Here is a 5,175-nt window from a genome sequence, read left to right on the forward strand (position 1 = left end):
GTCCTCCTTCATGGGATCTTATTTCTCTGACCCTGAAGAAAGGAATAGCCCTTCCACCAGGGGGAGCCCTCTGAAATCACAGCGTAGAAAGACCCAGAGCACCAAAAAGAGCTACTGAGCTTTTATAGGAAATGGCATTTAGAATATGCAGTTTGATCCAGCAGAATACAATTATCTCTTTGAACAGTGACCAATAAAATTTGATTCCACTGCAATAATATTTCTACTAAAATATTTCTATTTTAGGGTTGGCATTAATCATTTGTTCAGACAATGACAATACTCCCAGGAAAGTGAAGGTTCAAACATGTAAGCATGACAACTTCTACAAAATATCTACATCACGGATGTGTGTGTCATCCTTGCCCAGGGGCCACAGTAATCTACTTTGTATCATTCCAATTTTACTACACATGCTGTCGAAGTAAGCTCTACAAAATATCTACATCAGTGAAAATGAATTTTGTTCCTTAACGCCTAGGTGAAAAGAAAAGAACTTTGTGTTTGTATAAGTGCTCATTGAAACATGACTATAGTTTGACCAGTTAAGATTTTGAAAAAAAGTAGTGATGCACATGAAAAAGTGAAGATATTAGACTCTGTGTGGCAACTATGCAAATGTTTGAATTTAATATAATTCAGATGATGAGAAGACAGCATGACCAAAAAGCATAGGAACTGGAAAATCAGATGTGTGGTTGGACACAAGATTAACAATGTTAAGATAAATACAAACCAAACCGATTTGTGAATGGTATGAATAAAAAGGGAAATATCCTTAATCTCCGTAGAAGTAACCTACCAATATGAATTACAGGTAGTCTAATAAGATAAAATGAGAAAATATGATAGTACTGACATAATTCTCTATGTTTGTGATGGCATGGGAGGATGTGATAAAATATCATAGAAAATATATTGCTTATCTCAAAATTCAGTTTCCAGTGCTCAAAATGACATGGAGACAATATCCTTCAATAGACAGCATCCTAAGGAACAGAGTGTAAAAAGAAACAATAGTGCAGAAGACTGTAGAGAAGTCATGGGTGCAACACATATTCAAATTGAATCATATTCAAGTTAAATACAATCGGAAGTTCAGATATGAAAGAAATCAATGTCATAATTTCCCATTTTCTTATCATTCTGCTATGCAGAAATTATGTGGGTGATAATATGAAACAACTTTTAATGTTTCTAAGTTTCAAATCTACCTCATATGTGCGCTTACAAAAACTAAAATTTCAAATAGATATGGATATAATACATTGTATTACCTTGTAATACAAGATAAATGTCATAACCAGTATAGCTATTTTATATTGCTATGTTATATTCCAAAATAGTGAATAGCTCTTAGTAAATAGGCAAAGAAAACTTCATAAAATAATCTCTAATACACACAGTTTTACTTCTGGAAAATACAATGCATATGAAAAATTTACAAAATAAATTTTGTATTTATATGAAAAAAATTATTAAGTCCTAGATGCAGATAATTACACATAGATATTTCACCTACATTACTAAACACCTGTCTAGCGATATATCTTTCATAGTTGACCTCTGCCCTCTAAATAAAATCCATGAGTTCTTTTCTAATTGTTGTTATGAGAGGCAGAAAAAGAAAACAAAACAAAAAAAGAATTGTCTTCGAGGGAGCAGCATCCGTGGCATAGAACCAACCACTGCTCTGCAAGCTCTCACTGTATATCATCATCTTACTTCCTCTATTAACATCCATATTTAAATAATACTCAAATCTACAGCTCCAGCTCTGATCATTTTCCTGAATTTCTGATCCATAAATCCTACTGATTACTAGATACATCTATTTACCTATCTTACTGGTGCCACAAATTGATCATGCCCCAAACAGAGCATTTTTTACCTCCTTTTGGTTCATTTTGATTAACTCTTAGGTTTCCTCCTTCAGAAAAAGCTGTCACCTTCCATCCAGTTTCTCAAACCAGCTCCCAAGGAATGTCCTTGATTTTAATCCCCTTTCTTGCTCTTCACATTTTATCAGACCTGTCTATTTGATTTGCCTCATTTGATTCTACCTGAACCTAAATCTCTCTCAAGTCCTCTTATTTCTCCATCCACTTGTCTGTCATCAAAGTTCAAGCTATATTTTAATCTTGATTCTTTAAAAACCTCCAAATTTCTGTCTCTTCTCCTGGCTTTGCTCCATCTGTCCCCACACTGATCCATTTTCCTCTTGCTTCCGGATGGATACTTTTTCTAACACAAATCTAATGTCTAACTATATTACTATTGGTTAGCAAGCCATGCAGTGGTATTTAAATGCCCTTCAGATAAAGTAGGAATGTGGCCTTCCCATGTGCATTTTTATAATTTCTCTTCCTTATACAGTTGGCTCTTGAACAACACAAGTTTGAACTGTTCAGGTCCACTTATATGCAGGTTTCTTTCACTAAATACAGTACAGTGCTATAAATGTATTTTCTCTTCCTTATGATTTTCTTTAATAATATTTTCTCTCTAACTCACTTTTTAAAAAGATTTTATTTATTTATTTGTCAGAGAGAGAGAGCACAAGCAGGGGGGAGCGGAAGGCTGAGGGAGAAGCAGGCTCAGGGAGCCGGATGCGGGACTCTATCCCGGGACCCTGGGATCATAACCTGAGCTGAAGGCAGATGGTTAACTGACTGAGCCATCCAGGTGTCCCTCTAACTTACTTTACTGTAAGAATACAGTATATAACATACAAAATATGTATCAACCAACTGTTTATATTATAGGTAAGGCTTCCTGTCAACAGTAGGCTATTAGTAGTGACGTATCTGGGGAGTCAAAAGTTACATGTAGATTTTCGATTGGGTGAATGGTTGGTACCCCTAACACCCATTTGTTCAAAGGTCAACGTAGTCCCTGTTTCAATCAATTTGGTCTTTCCTTAGTTCCTCAACTATGGCATGGTGTGGTAGTTTGCTTCCCCCAAAAGCAAACCCTGAGAAAAGGCTTCACATGCATGTATTGTAATTGGGAGTTGATCTCAGGATGCACCAGTGTGGTAGTGGATAGTGGAGACAGAGAAGTCGTGACTGGGTTATTAATTAAGCACAGCACCAGTGTTGTTTCTAAAACTGAATCTGGCTGGGGAACTTTGGGATCCAGTGTAGAACATGAGCATTGTAGTTAACCCATCTCGGAGGCAAGCAATTTAGAGTATTCATATACCAAATCCTGGTGAGGGAGGAGTATCAGTTCCTTGGCACTTCCTGCCTTCTGCACAGGGGCAGAACAGGTGCAGGCAACAAAAGACAGCCTCAAGGAAAGAGATACAGAGGTAGATGCTTGAAGAAGCATTTGACATTTGACATTGACTTTATAAAGACTAATGATACACTGGTGGGGGATTCTCACTGTCTGCTACACAGGATTTTTTTGTGCCTCTGGGTCTCCTTCCCTATTCCTTTTGCTTGGATAGCATCTTGCCCCTGACCCTGATGCTCAGCTAACTTCTCTACCTTCATTTGTTAGACATAAATATCCTTAATGCTTTCTCTGGCCTCCCAAATCTGTGATAGTCACCCTTCTGTATTCATCTCCCTCTCTCTACTATTTTAGAATTCATTATGCTAACAGTTTAATGAAGAGAAAAAAAAAACAGGTATATACAGATATAAACATACTGCCATAGACTTATGGGAAATGGAGAGATTAATTTATGTTTAGAAGTATCTAGGTTTTTATGGCTCAGTTCTGGAAGTAGTAACATTGCTTAATCCCCTTACACATCCATAAGGAAGGCTGAGAAATGAGGTTGATTAGCTAGATAGCCAAGAGAGAAGAGGAAATTGTCACTATCAGTTTCATCTTCTCATGAAGGGAACAAGTTCAGCCCCTTACCTAGGGAAGATAACCGAAAGTCCCATCCAGTCACTGCATCCAGCTCAAAATCCAGGACTTTTGGGCAATATAGCCATTCTATCCACCAGATATGGAGTTAGCTCCTTGTATTCTAGAGACCTGTTCTCTAAAAAAGCCAAAGCATCTACTATCCACTTTCAACACATAGAAAAAATACAATAGTGGAGAAGAGGCAGTACAAAAACATCGTAGACTCTTATTGGAAAAATTAAGGATGGGAGAGACCTTGATTCTCAGCAATTGTGATTCTTGGTGAACAGAGGTCTCTCTGTCCTGGCAGTACAGGAAATTCCTTTTTTAAAACCAGAAGCCCAGTACAGCTGCTGGCTCTCTGGGGAAAGTTCCCTTGTATGAAGTGAGGACAAGAGAGTATGCTCTCCTTGCAGGTTGATCGTATTTCATAGCTTCTTTCCTGCTTGCATAAATTCGAAGCCCAGGGTTTATTTAAAGCTTGGCCAGCCAAGGGCTTTTCAGTCTCCACCTGTGAATTCTTTGAAAATTATTTTCTTTCATAAACTTTATAGATTTCTGATCAATTTTCTTCTAAGCAGTTCCATGTCCCTATAGCCACTGTCGAGGCCTTTTCTTGGACATAATTCTCTCTTTTTGTCTTATTTATTTATCTTTTTTCTTTCTTTTTAAACCTCTTCCTATTCTTTTTCTCAACTTAACGGTGATTACCTTGATGCTATGTGAAATAATACTTGGGAAGACCATACCATTCAGGAAAGGCTGCCTTAGACTAGAGCTATTTAGGTCAACTAAGAATATTTACCTGGCTTTAGTCACTAAAAATCTTTTTCCGTCCTGTTACTGTTTGAGATCTGGCAGCATCTTGCTTTTCCAACATTGTAGAATCTTGTATCTCAATTGTCATGGACATCTCTTTGGAAAGCAGTCTTTTCTTGCCTGAACTCTCTCTCTCTCTTTTTTTTTTTTTTTTGTAATACTGTGCTAAGTCAAGTCAATACAATTTGATACACAGTTATTCTGACTTTTTCCAACCACTTTCTTTAGAAGTAAGGAATCAAGTGGGCTGCCTTCTAAAATTGAAGGCAACCAAATATTTTGTTACAACAAAACAAAGCTCTTTCTCTTTTGGCCTAATTTATTTCTTTACTTGCCACCCAAGAACCAACCACTAAGCCAATGCCAACGTATTGATTTCTATAACAGTTGGTGGTAGCATATGCTTTTGAAACAAATAAACCCCCACACTTCAGTAGCTTAACATTATAGGTGCTCATTTTTCAGTCACATAAAATCCAATAATGTACT

The 5,175-nt window shown here is 37.0% G+C and overlaps 1 non-coding gene across 1 annotated transcript; it reads right to left on the reverse strand.

The window, feature by feature from the left end:
• Positions 1-327: 327 nt before the first annotated feature.
• On the reverse strand, positions 328-432 carry LOC112821381 (U6 spliceosomal RNA). Its single transcript, XR_003207433.1, has one exon. It is a non-coding gene; the product is annotated as a U6 spliceosomal RNA (small nuclear RNA).
• Between the last annotated feature and the right edge of the window lie 4,743 nt (positions 433-5,175).

This window comes from Callorhinus ursinus, unplaced genomic scaffold, assembly GCF_003265705.2.
Source record: "Callorhinus ursinus isolate GAN/ISIS: 27379988/994484 unplaced genomic scaffold, GSC_fseal_2.0 scaffold10, whole genome shotgun sequence".
NCBI lineage: Eukaryota > Metazoa > Chordata > Mammalia > Carnivora > Otariidae > Callorhinus > Callorhinus ursinus.